We start from the raw sequence: 14,898 nt of genomic DNA on the forward strand, positions 1-14,898 counted from the left end.
TAGATATGTGTTGCAAAGTGTACATAAGAGTAATAATATGTGCAAGAGCACAGAACTGGAAAAAAAACGGACTATCCATGTACAGTAGGAGTAAATAAATAATTGCTAATATAGTATATACTTGAATACTATGTAGCAATGAAAATTAAGCATTGCTGTAACATGCCTGAATCTCACACAAAATAATGTTGAACAAAATATTCTTGAGCCAAGGTAATGTGTTCTGTTCACTTTGTCCCTACAAAATTTGTAAAGTGTATTTTATGGCATTGGAATTTCATGGTTGTCTTGGAAGAAGAGAAAGAAGTCATAGACAAGAGAGAACATCCAAGAAGGTGCTAATTTTCTTTCATTGAGCTTGGTGTTGTTCTCATTTGGTGATAACTTCAATTGTAAACATATTATTTTATACTTGCATCCATAAGTCAAACATGCAAAAATATATACAAATCATATATAATAAACATGAATATTATGTGCATTTATATAAAATGTAATTATAAGAAAAAGTAAAATCTTCATACTCTTCTGGTTTCCCTTTTTTTCTTAGACTGATAAAAACGAAGCCATACCAAAACAAACAGAACCACTTCAAAGCCATGTTTGAAATTTCTGTCAGCAATTCAATAAGGTATGGTAAACTACATATTGAAATGCTCATTTTATTTTAAGCACGTGAAATTCAGTGGGATCGCATCTAGGAATCATAAGTTTTCCTGATGTCACTTTCCACTTTTTCTCTTCAACAAAATAAGTACCAAACAAACTCATACAAAAAGTGCATAATGTGAGTAAACTAGTAGCTATGGAAGAAATTTCAAAAGTTATTCAAGTTGAAATCTTTGGAAAGTTTCACTATAGAGTCCTTTAAAATTAAGTAACAGAAACTCTTGTAGAGACAGAGTCTTGCTATGTTGCCCAGGCTGGTCTCAAACTCTTGATCTCAAGCGATCCTCCTACCTTGGCCTCTCAAATGCTGGCATTGTGGGTGGGAGCCACCATGCCTGGGCCAAGTAACAGGAACTTTATCATTAGAATATACTAGGGGCAAAATAAATGGTGGAAATTTGCTCATTTTTTAAGTTAAAATAACCTTGATTATGTAGATTTATCTTGCAACACAAATATGGAAAATGCCACTTATAAATATTTACACAAATATTCAAAATAAAGTAGCAAAACTAATTTGGTAGTATATTTAAAGAATATTTTGCCTACAATACAGTTTATCCTATACATGTCAGTATATTTGAATACAAGAAACTCTGCTAATATAATGCTTTCCATTCCTCAGTTGATAAAAATATTTTACAATTTTGAGACAACCATTAAAATCACTTAAATGAAAGTCGATAATTTATAGAACAACTCAGGAAGCTCCGCTCTGAGTAACACTATGGGAAGTTCCTTTTCTATATATGTCACCATGCTTTGTATTGCATAGTCCTAAAATTCTGGTCAGAGGAAATTGAAACATGGTTTCTCAATACTTGACCAAAATACAGCCATCAATAGAAGGCCAATGACAGATGAAGTAAAGTGGTTTAGAAATCATGTCAAGATCTTTTTTTTGGATAATAATGAATAAATCAAACCAACTTGCATGTTTTTAGCATTATAAAAGCATTATAGTTTTATAAAACACTTGCATGCTTTTAACATTGTAAAAGCATTATGAAACACATTGCTGATTTTATTTCAATAGTCAACTGTCCCAGGGAAGAAACTGCTATTCCCTGGAGATTGCATCATTGCTTATGTAAAAGTAAGAAACACAGATAAAAAATGAATAAAATTAATTTGTTTAGCTGAAAGGCACATGAAATACAATACGCAGAAATTATGTGCCTATTGAAAATATAAGCGTTCAGAAAGCATACTATAGAGGAGGTTTCAGCAAGGGAAATGGCTAAGTAGAAGAAGGAATGTAGTAAATGAAGTCATGAGTTCCAGAGCCATGGACTAAGAAACAAACAGGATTATGATTGATTTTTAGATTCCAGAATTCTGTCAGTCTCCTAGCACTTTTCTATGAGTGTTTTTAAAGCTGCTGAAACCATTTCCTATTCTCTATTTATTGATTCTAAAGCTATCTGCTCTTTGTCAAGTACAGTTGAAGACACCGGAGATGGAATGATGATCTGGTTTAAATCATTTATATCATGGAGTCTCCATTCCAGTGGAGGAGTCAGACTATAAACAAATGAATGTATAAATAACAGAACATAGCATATGATAAATACTATAAAGAAAGTATGCAGATGCAGTGGGGTAGAATTGGAAACTTATTTTTTTAATATGCCTCTCTACTCCCATTCGCACCTGCTCTGAGTATATGACCTTTACACTGGACATTCTAAGAAATGTCTCTGCCTAAAATTAAGAATATGGTCTATACAGAAAAACAGAGGGGCAACATTCAGTTTCTAACACGCTAAATAGAATTTTCCAGGGCAGCACAAACGTCACAGAGATTGTTGCTTTGAAGGAGGATATTTAAAATCGTTCTACGGCTTTCTTCCCTTACCCTCAACTTTCTATTAACATACCAGGAGCTGAATCTGGAGACAATCTCCTAGAATCTTCCTCCTGTCCAGAGCAAATAACATTCTTCCCGTGACAATGAAATCATGAGTTCTGCTCTTTATAAGAATGCACAGAAATTTTGAAAATTATATTATAAAATCTAATCAAAAAGAAAATCTCCACAGAGCCTGGGAATTGCGGAAATGAGACAAAAGGGAGAGAGGAGAGTGGGAGGACTGCAAATTGGGACAAGCTAAACTACTTTTTTCATCTTCGAGTTTTAGCTCAGGGCTATGCAGTGGTCTAAGACAAGTGAGGAATAAAACTGAAAGGTAGAGGAAACCTCTTGTATTTCCATCTACTATTTAGAATTCTGGAAAGACATTTGCCCTCTGGCTTTCCCAGTCCCTACATGTGTGTAGATACAGATACAGATATATATAGAGATATAGATATAATGGGTCAGATGAAGTTGACCCCAATGTTTATCCCACTCCTGAGTGGGGTGAACATGGAGTTGAGAGCAAGTGAGTATATCACTTGCTCCTGCAGCAGAATGAGGTACATGTACCACTGAGAGAGGCAACACGTGGACATGACTGGGACTTAGCAGTCACAAGAGCCAGGGGAAGCTGAGCTGCTGAGGGTGATTAATGGGTCTAACAATGTGAAGGAGCAATCTGGGGCATTAGCCATGGATGCCAATCAAGCAAGGAGTGACAAGTTGGGCTAAGGTCATGGGAATATAGAAAAACCCAAGTTAATGAACCTGTTCTTACTGTTTTCTTCAAGTTTATGCAAGGCACAGCCTTCCTCTTACATTATACAGAAGCCACATCTCAGAGTAAACTGCCGAGTGCGGAAAAGTCCATTTGTAAAAATGAATCCTGTTGTTCTAGAGACAATGCTAATAAAAGGACAACTTGAATGTATAGGTTCAAGCATTATTTAAATCCTTGAACACAGCATCTTTTCACTTAAGAAAAGTAGAAAATGTCCTATTTCCAATAATAATATAGATTGCTAGACAGTAATTTTTAAAATGTCTTTTATAATACATCCTTAAATTTAGCAGTTTTCTTCTACATTAATGTCTAGTTTTTTTTGTCTATGAGGTACTAATACAAAGTAGGAGTTCAGCGCTTAGTCTCTTAACTGTTATTCATTTTAATTTAACATTATTATTGTTTTCTGCTTATTTGTTTAGACTTTATTAATTTTAGAATAGTTTCTCATTTTAGAAATTTATATTTATTTATTTAATTTTTTGCACAGCACCATGCTAGACTTTGAGGACACAGCAGTCATGAATAAACCATGATGCCTCCTCTCACAAAGATGATATTCTTTATACATGTTAAATTGTGCAATAATTGATTGCAAATTAATTATTAAAATACAACAGTAATAAGAACAATGCATCACATTTATTAAATGCTGATAATACTTCCTATGAACTCAGCTAGCAAATTATATATCTTATATTTATGAATTATTATTAGAACTAATGAAGAAACAAAGTCAGCTCTGCAAGAAGTTACTTCAAGAAATACAAGAATCCATAATACATCACTGAACCAAATTGATAAAATGTAAATTGTCTCATTTTCAATGACATGGCAAAATCCTAGAGATGGTGTTAGAATCATAGCCAGATATAAGGGGTTTGTACAGGGAAATAACAAAACTACTTTCTAGCCAGACCTGTCACTTTTGAAGGCCCTTGCAATGGGAATATGTAGACACAATATCTTAAAGCCTAGTCAGCAACATTTTCAAAATGAAACAATGCAGTATTATAGTCAATACTAACTTAATTGTGTATTTTAAATTATATTTTAAAATGTAATAGACTTATTTGTAACTCAAAAGATAAATGCTTGAGGTGATGGGTACCCCATTCTCTAGGATGTGTTTATTTCACATTGCAGGCTTATATCAAAACATCACAAGTGCCCCATAAATATATATACCTACTATGTACCCCTAATTTTTAAAAATAAAAACATTAAAAAATATTTATCATTGGGTTTTTCATTTTTTAGCAATCAGATTTACATTGAGTAAAATATAGCCCGCTTAACTGTACAGTTTGATTAATTTATATATAAATATATATAAATTATATATAGTATATATGTATATATGTGTATGTATAACTACATATATAATAAAGCATATATAAATTATATATAGTATATATGTGTATATGTGTGTATATATAACTACATATATAATAAAGCTATTATATAAATTAATCAAACTGCACAATTAAGCAGGGTATATTTATATATATAAATTAATCAAACTGTACAGTTAAGCAGGGTAGTATTTATATATATATATAAAACTACAAACACACGTACCCCTAAAGTGCCCTTACTGTCTATGTTATAAAGTCCCTTTTCTCCACCCTCCACCCCTAGTTCTTGGAACCACGAATGTGATTCTTGTGCCTTTAATTTTGTCTTTTTCTCATTATTATGTAATAGAATCATTCAGGGTGTAGACTTTTCTTGTCTGACTTCTTTCACTTAGCATTATGCTTTTGAGATATCTGCATATTGTTGCCTATAACAATTATTTTATTGTATATATATTGTGTAAATATATGATGATATGTTTATCCATTCACCATTTGCTGGACGTTTGGATTGTATCCTCTTTTTGGTGATTATGAATAAAGCTGTTTTCAATGGTTATGTAGGGGTCTTTGTGAGGACATGTAATTTCTCTTGAACAAATACCTTGGATTGGGATTGTTGAGTCGTAAGTAACAAATACATAATTTTATAATTGACTGTATCATTTTCATTCTTACCAGGAATATGTGTAAGTTTCAGTTATTTCACATCCTCATTAACATTTAGTAATATCATTTTATTGTTTTAGCCATTCTACTAGCAAAGTGTTATTCAGTTTTATAATTGTACAACTTATTATATTCTTGTCACCAAGTTATGCTAGTAAACTTTTAACTGTAAAAATATTCAAATGGGATTAGAAAATTCAAGGTTTTTGGAATTTTTTCCATTAATTATTTTCATTAGTTTTGCTGTTTAATTATAAATATTTTTAAACAGTTTGAGGAAAAAAATGAAATAAATGCATGCACTCATTGTTTGCTAATCAGAAGGATTACTATGTTAACTATTTAAATTCCTTAAAATGCTCTGTAAGAAATCATCAGATTTGGAAACAAATTACAAAAGAGAGGAACATTACTAAAGGGAGAATAGGAGGTATACAAAAGTGATCAATATTGTAACTGTTTTTCATATTCTTCATTTGAACATATGGAAGTGGTTTAGTAAGTGAACCCACACCGATACACACTTTTTAACAAAGAAAGTGGTTTTAATTTGTTTTCTCCTAATGTACCAGATAGTATGGTTGCAGTCAGTTTGAAGAAATGTCAAGATTCCTATACCAAGGGGTCCCAGGGTACTTCACAATTGTTTAGTGTCCCCTACTTGTGATCAGTACTACTAAGGAGACATGCTGTGTTGCTGTATGCTAATGAAGCTATGGTTACTGACAGAAATCTGGTGTAGAAATTGGAAAAGTGTCTGGGATGTCATCTCTGAACAGAGGCAGTGGAATAAAAGAGTTCTCCAAGAAGAGAGAACAACCTGTTTTATTGTTATGAGCCAAAACAACACAGGAAAACTCATGACAGTTCACATTACTCTACACTCATTCTTCTTTTCTAAACAAAATTGATTTATGGACGGATTTTTGAATAATTTATTTAAGTGCCAGGAGTAAAATGCTATCAAATAATTCACCTACATGCAGTTTTGTGGTATGTTATATATTTGAGACCCCATGTGCCTATAAAGTGCATATGAAGATCTTGATAAATAAAGATCTTGACTCAATAATTGGGAGGTGCTGAGAGTCTGCATTTCTACCATATTCTTAGATGGTGCCGAAGCTCCCTGTCCATGGACCCTGCTTTGAGTAGCAAAGGACTAGATTGCATCCTTCCTACTCAAAGTTATCACTTTATAATTCTGTCCTTTCTCTTTCAGAGCACTATATTTTTCCACATTTGTGGATGATTTCTATCTACATGGAAACATATTGTTATGTCTCCTATCTTAATCAGGATTTCACATCGATAACTCTACATAAACTGTTCTTGTAAAAATCGCCAGTGGCAATCAGTCTTTTATTCTGTCTTTATCCAACTTGACATTTCGTATGTATTTTCTTAACTTAGACACTCTGTCCTCCTAAAGATGCCTTTGTTGCCTTTCTTCAAGCCGATTCCAGGTTTCTTTCTACTTCATTGGCTCCTTCTCATTTTTTCTTGCTTATTTCTATTGAGCCCCCCAAACACTAAAGACTGGAAGTCTTCAGCTCTCAACCTTGGAACTCTTCTTCAGCCTCACTTATTCAGTCTCATTGATTTCAATGCCATCTGTTCCCCAAATGTATATCTCCAGGCAGCGCTTCTCTGATCTCATGACTTAAATATTTTATAGCGTTCTTAACATTCCCACCTCTATCAACAACTCAAAAGTAAATGTTCAGAGGCACAATGATGACTAACCCCAACTTTACCCTTCCTGCTTAGCACAATTTCTCCCTTGCACACTTAAACAAATGGCAATTACATTTTTCCATTTCCTCAGTCAACATACCCAGAAGTTTAAGCTTGAATGTCTTCACTTTTTTTTTTTTAAATTCTGCTTTAATGCAGCAATAAATTTTGGAAGTTCTTCCTTCACTATATAATTACAATATGAATATTTTTCGCTGTTTCTAACACTTTAGGAATGACTGCCATCATGTCATACTTAGAAAAATAAAATACGCTGATATTGTTCTTATTACTTATAATCTAATCTCGTATGGTCTGTTTTCAGCACCAAAGCCAGTATGAGCTTTTAATCATGCGATTTATGTTGTCACTCTCCTCTTTCATATCCTTCAAAAGTTTGGCTTCTCATATGACTTGGAATTAAAATCAAGGTTCTAGTGATTGTCTCATAGTTTGTGCGTGGTTCTATACATGCTATCCATTTAATCTCACTGCCTGCTGCTCCTTCCCCAGCTGACTCCTTCCTGTCACACCAGCAATCCTGATGATCTTTAACATATCAGTCACATTCCTGCCTAAAAGGGTTTATGAGAGATATCTATGTAATTTCTTAAGCTTTTTGCTTAAATATAAGTAGATCTTTCCTTACTTCTATATTTAAAATTGCAGCATACCCTCTTCTTACCTAGATTTAATTTCTCCCTTCTCCATTTCATTTTTCTTTGTAGTCCTTATCACCATACGACATACTGTATGTTATTTATTTATTCAATTTCATATTTGTCTTCTTCTTTTTCTAATTGACTCTTTCCCAGGCAGTCTCACACCCAAGTAGAAACCAAGCCCCACTCTGTTTAACTTCCCCAAACATCAGTATCTAAAAATGTATCTAGATAACAGACACGCACATATACCACCTGAATTTAAATAAAAGTTGAAAAAAAAAAAGCAGGACTTTTTAATGGTCTTCTTTACATTTTTATCCTCAGTCTGGCAAATAATAAGCATCCATTTGATAAATAATTTTTAAATAAATGCAGACAATAAGGAAAGATAACTGGTGAATGCTTCACCTTTAATTGAAAATATGTCATTATAACATTAATTTGTATGATATATTCATTTTTTAAATACAGATACAAGTATTTAGCAATTTTTAGATTAAGGAAAATTCACATTAAAGTAATAATATATTATATTTAAAAAGAATAGTAATTATTGAAGAACTATGGTGGCAGAATGGTATTCACTATGAAAATTGAATACTGCCATGGTCAAGAAATGCATAGTACTAAAAAAATGTTTAACAGGATACCGCTCATAGAAATTGATCTTCAAGGAATAATTACATCTATGCATCAAAATATTCATGCTAATTATAATTTTTACATCACAGTTAAGTATGCTTAAGTGTACTATATTTAAATTAAATAGCTGGGTAATCCGTGTATGCATCCGTGTGTGTGTATATGTGTGTGAGGGGGTGGGTGTATGACTCCCAAAACTTTAGCCGTGCTTCTGTCTGTGGGGAGGTTAGAGATGTGATAGGTCAGTGTCATAAAGACTTTAAACTTTGTTCTCTATAACTATGTATTATATGAATATTTTACAGTGAGAATGCATTCATCTATTACTTTTACGTTTCTTTTTAGAAAGAGCAGAAAATGTCAACTTAGGTTCAATATGTCAGACACATTTAAATTTCAATAAAATTAAAGAATAATGACTGAGTTCACAAAGAGCAATATGCTGCTAAGACATGGAAAGATTTACCTCTACAGTGTCTAGGAACTGCTTGTTTTTCATATGAATACTTAGAAAGGTTAAAAAGACTGTAGAAAAATTGGCAAAATGCTATCAATCACCTTTGTTATTGGCTATAGAATTTATCAAGTTTTATTGTCATCTTTGCACAATTTCCCCACTAATAAATACATACCTTTATTTTAATTATTTATTAATTTAATTAATCTATCTCTATGCTTCTTCTTGTCTTCATTAATATAGATACAGTTTTCTTATTTAATCAACCCTTTTCTCAGTAGCAATCACCTTAAAGCAACCCTAACAGCAAATAAGGGAGAGGTGTTAATGAACTGAAAATAACAGTTATATAATTCCCCAAAGAATCTAACAGTATCACAAACCTAACCAACCTCATCCCCTAAAGAAAATTTACTCCTCATACTGTGAAAACATTTCAAACTGCCATGAGTTTTCTAGTCCCTAACATAATGGCTTCCAGATGGCTTCCTATCAGAAAATACTGGCCAGCAAGGTTACATTTGCAATTTAATTCAGAGTTTGTCCCACTACCAGGCCAACCCCAGTGAACCCAGGCTCTGGACCAACTGTAGCACTCAGCTATCCCCAGTCACCCCAGGCTTTTGGAATGCCCCAGTGCCAGGCCAGTTGCCACATACTCAGACTCTTGACACCCCAGTAGCAGGCTGGCCACCACAACCCTGATCATCAGACCAGCTGCTGCAGACTCAGCTTTGAAGCTGCATCCTTTGAATACAGGATTTAAACTTACCCAGTGTCAGGAGGACACCTGTGGCCCCAAGGTCCAGTCCTAGCCCAGAGTCCAGAACTATTCCAGTAGTCCCAAGTGCTGGGCAGACTCCTACATATCCAGGCTTTAAGACCACCCTGGGGACTTTAAAGGGCTTTAGGGCAGCACATGTGAATCTAGTCTTCAGACTAGGACCTGCACACACAGCCACCAGGCTGATGGCCCTTATGAACCAAGGCTCTAAGGTAACTCCTGTAGACTGAGGCTCTATTCTGTGCAAAGATATAAGGAATTTCTATTAGCAATTTTATCACCTATCATCACTTCATATGCCATTGAGTATATTGGAAAACAAGGTATTGCAGTCAGTATAATGGCTCTCCAAAGGTCTCAACTGCCTAATCCCCAGAATGAAAGAAACTTTGAATACGTGATAAAGATTAAGGACCTTAAAATGAAAAGACTGTCCTGGCTTATCCAGGTGGGTCCAATCTAATCCCATAAGTACTAAAAAACAGAGAACTTTTCCTGGGTGCAGTCAGAAAGAGAGAAATGACCGCAGAGAAGGACAAAGAGATGCAACACTTTTGGATTTGAAGGCAGAAAGTAGGGAGGCACAGCCAAGGAATGTGGGCAGCCTCCAGAAGTTGGAAAATAAAAAGAAACAGATTATTCTACAGAGGCTCCAGAAAAAAACAGAAAAACCCCACTCACAGCTCGATTTTGGGCAAGTGAGACCAGTTTTGGACTTCTGACCTGCAGAACTGTAACAAAAGAATTTTCTTTTTTTTCTTTTTTTTTTTTTTTGAGACGGAGTCTCGCTCTGTCGCCGGGGCTGGAGCGCAGTGGCCGGATCTCAGCTCACTGCAAGCTCCGCCTCCCGGGTTCAGGCCATTCTCCTGCCTCAGCCTCCTGTGTAGCTGGGACTACAGGCGCCCGCCACCTCGCCCGGCTAGTTTTTTGTATTTTTTTAGTAGAGACGGGGTTTCACCGTGTTAGCCAGGATGGTCTCGATCTCCTGACCTCGTGATCCGCCCGTCTCGGCCTCCCAAAGTGCTGGGATTACAGGCTTGAGCCACCGCGCCCGGCCGAATTTTCTTTTTTAATTCACCAAGTTTCTGGTAAATTATTGCAGCAACAATAAGTAACTAATACATAGGGATATGAAGATAAATAAGACATTGTATTATCTAAGTAGAAGAATAGTAGTATGTATTATGCCAGTATTCAAAATGAAAATGATGCTGCTGGTGATGATGATACTGATCATGACAGTGATGACAACTAACACAACATTTACTGGGTGATCACTATTCTTTAAGAATTTTTCCATGTGTTTTCTGTAAATAATCCTAATAGCAATACTCTGAGGTAATTTCCTTGTGAGATGTTGTCTTTGTTCTACAGACAAAAATATTAGGGCAGGAAAACACTGTGTAACTTACTAAGGATAAGAAATCCAGGGAGAGGTAGAACTGGACTTCAAAATCAGACACCTAACTTTTTGAGTAAGTATGTCTTAAAAGTAAAATTTGGCCAGAAGGCAAAAGGTAATGTGGATTTCCATGCAGTTTGTGAACTCCTTTGAACAAAATCTTATTTCTTGGTAAAAATCTCTCTCTAATGCAATCAAATTAAAGTAGGGACTGGTTCAAAGAAACCCCAACTACTCTACTTGGTACAGTAAGGAGAGATGAATTAAATAGAGATGGCCATAATCCTTCCCTAATACAATAGAATCTCTAGCAATGGAAATGAGTAATTTGTAATTTCATTAGCATATGTATTTAAAATTGCTAATTGTGGAGTTTTTTTAATTGTGTGTTTTTAAAAAAAAAAAACAATGAGATGATAGAGACTATATATCTACACACACACACACACACACACGTATATATCCTTGGAACTTAAAATAAGAGTCACTATTTGAGAATCACTGGCAGGTATATGACATTCAAAATTGCCAAAGTAGTTCAGATCCCTTAGAGAAAAAAGGATAGGAGAAAGGAAGGCTTGGAATAGAGCCCTAAGAAACATCACCATGTGGAGAGTAAAAGACTGAGAGTCTATGGAAGTTTGGAGTATGGCTGAAAAACCTCGAGAGTGGGAGCAAGCAAGATGAGTAATTTAAGGAGAGAGTTGATAGCTCAGTTAAGGCCTGCTGAAATATTTAAATTTGTCAATAGACACAAACAAACAGAAGCGACTGGTTGCCTTGAGAACAGTCTAGATGTAATGGTTGAGATATCAACAAGAATACATGAAGACTGCAATTCAAATGGTTGGTACAGGAAATGGAAATAGCATGTGTAAATCAATCTTATGAGAAGTTTAGATTTGAAAGCAATGAACGAAGTAGAGTAGTTGTCATGCAGAAATGTGGGGATCAGATGGGTTTTCATATTATTTGGATTTATTTTTGAAAAGGTACGGGTTAAAGTATATTTCTAAGTACTGCAGAAATAAGAAGCTTATAGTGTGAATGAGAGAATCTGAATAAGAAAAATACTTGAGATGGTAAAAGGGAAGATATATTCGTGGACAGGTTGGTTTTTGACGGTAGAGGGAACTCTGTTCCCTTTAAGCTGTTGAAAAGAAATTACGAATAGCACGGATGCAGGATGGATACATTTGTAGATATGAATAGAGAGGACTTGCTAAGTCAGACCCTGAAAGGAATGAAAATGGACGAAGATTTGAGAGGTGAAGGGACTGTCTGTGGAATTGAAGTGCAGTGCAGGAAGAAGTGACAGAATGGAGCTTCTGGCTGCAGCAATTGGAACAACCCGTGAGAGAACACTGTCAAATAATGGTGTGAAGGAGTTCACAGATTTTTCCTTCTTCTCAAAATTATTACTACCACACAGTCACGCTGTTTGACATGCCACTTTATAGAAACTTGTTCTGTCGTGTTTAAAATGTCCTCTTTAAACTACAGGTATCTTGGAGGTTTCATACTAAAATTGCATCCAGTTATTCTAGACTTCTATAATCTAGTATAAATATACATCATTATTTTCTAAATGAGCTGAAATGATCAAACCAAATGAGAACATTGTGGTAGTGACTGAGAGGATGAAGTACTGTAAACAACAAGAAACACCTCAGTGGGCTATTTCTGTAATCCTAAAATTACTTGTAAGAAGATGCAATGGCAAAACAGAACTATTTCCCACTCTGTCAAAACTTCAACAAGGAAGACAATAATTAGAAGGTAATTAGGTAGCATAATTGACAAGTTGAGATTCCACGATTTACGAGGCTAATGTAATAATGGTGGCATGCAGCTTTCTTTGATATTAGCAATCACTGAATATTTGGGTTCAGTAGTGCTTGATAATTAATAGCTTTTCTACCTTTTGTCAGTATTCCTATACACTATACATTTTATCAACCTGTACTCTTTATAACTGGCATTAGAAAATGCCAAATAATACTCCAATTTAACAACCATAATTAATCTATTAGAACATCGCCATTTGTTACCTTTGTGAAAATTATGAAAGGTGTTATGGACTGAATGTTTGTGTCCCTCCAATTATGTTTTGAAATTTTGACCTACAATATGATGGTATTAGGAGTTGAACTCTGCAGGAGGTAATTAAGTCATAAGGGTAGAGTACTCATCAATGGTATTAGTGACCTCATGAGAAGGGACATGAAAGCTTACTTACTCTGTATTCTTTACCTTAGAAGGATATGACTAGAAGACAGTCATCTGCAAACCAGGAAGAGAGCCGTCACCAAGAACCTGAATATGCTGGCACCCTGATCTTGAACTTTCAGCCTCCAGCACTGTTAGAAATCAATGTTGATGGTTTACTCTACCCAGTCTGTGGGATTTTTGTTACAGCAGCCCAAACTGATTAAGATGAGGCAACAAGGTAAAACTGCTCCTGAACTTGTGCTTCTCTCTAACAAACATAAAATCATTTGCTAACCCTAGGTCTAGATTTCCAGTCTGATGTCAATCAGTTCATTGATTTCCAGGCCATACTTTACTGCTTTCATTATTCTTGTAAGTGTTCTTAATGTTCAAGATGTGACAGAGAAGCTAGAAATCTAGCACCAAAATTTCTTTTTTTCCAAAAGAAAGTTTTATTGTTTTTCCTCACAATATTTTTTGAGACTGAGTCTTGCTCTGTGTATCCCAGCCTGGAGTACAGCAGTGGTGCGATCTCAGCTCACTGCAACCTCCACCTCCCAGGTTCACACGATTCTCCCTGCCTCAGCCTCCCAAGTAGCTGAGATTACAGGCACCTTCCACCACGCCTGGCTAATTTTTGTATTTTTAGTAGAGACAGGGTTTCGCCATGGTAGTCAGGCTGGTCTAGAACTATTGGGCTCAAGTGATCTGCCTGCCTCAACCTCCCAAAGCACTGGGATTATAGGTGTGAGCCACCACGCCCGCTTGCCCATGGTTTTAGAATTTGGCTTTGTGACATTATCCCCAGATATCTGTAAACATTGGGAGCCCATTAATATCGTTAAGAATCGTAATATTATGACAGTTTTTTACATGAAAAGAATCTTTAAAATTTAGAACATTTCCTTTATTTCACATTTAATTAAAGAAGGCATTTGAACGGTAAAGTCTAGTTCCTTAATATGGGGATAATTGTTCATATTTAGATTGTTTAAAACAGTTTATAGATATGTCTGTTTTCTTCTCATAAAATTAGTACTTACTGGTTCGAGGTTAAACCAGGTGTAATTTCTTGAAGCATCTTTGATTCCCTTCAATTAACTGATAGATGTAAAATTATGGCTCCAAGAACAATTAAATAAGGAACTGTAAAGAGTGGAGGAGGTTTTGATTTAAACAGAAGGTGACATGGAGCAACACAATTTATTGTTGAGAAACTGGAATGTTATTTTTATACAATTTAAAAAATAGTTCTGGTGGTAGAGCTAGAGTATTTAATAATTACCTATTGTGCTAAGCCTTCTGCTTACCATTTAAAGTAAAATTCAGAATAAAAAAGAAAGCTCTCAACAATATTTTTGACAAAATATCCCACACCATTCTTTTTTGTTTTTTGTTTGTTTCTTTCTTTTTTCTTTTTTCAGATGGAGTTTTGCTCTTGTTGCCCAGGCTGGAGTGTAATGGAGCGATCTCAGCTCACTGCAGCCTCTGCCTCCCAATTCAAGCATTGCTCTTGTCTCAGCCTCCTAAGTAGCTGCAATTACAGATGCGTGCCACCATGCCTGCCTAATTGTTTTTTGTTGTTGTTGTTGTTGTTGTTGTTTTTAGTAGAGACGGGAATTCATCATATTAGTCAGGCTGGTCTCGTACTTCAGGTGATCC

Source organism: Macaca fascicularis, chromosome 5 (genome assembly GCF_037993035.2).
Source record: "Macaca fascicularis isolate 582-1 chromosome 5, T2T-MFA8v1.1".
NCBI classification, from domain to species: Eukaryota; Metazoa; Chordata; class Mammalia; order Primates; family Cercopithecidae; genus Macaca; species Macaca fascicularis.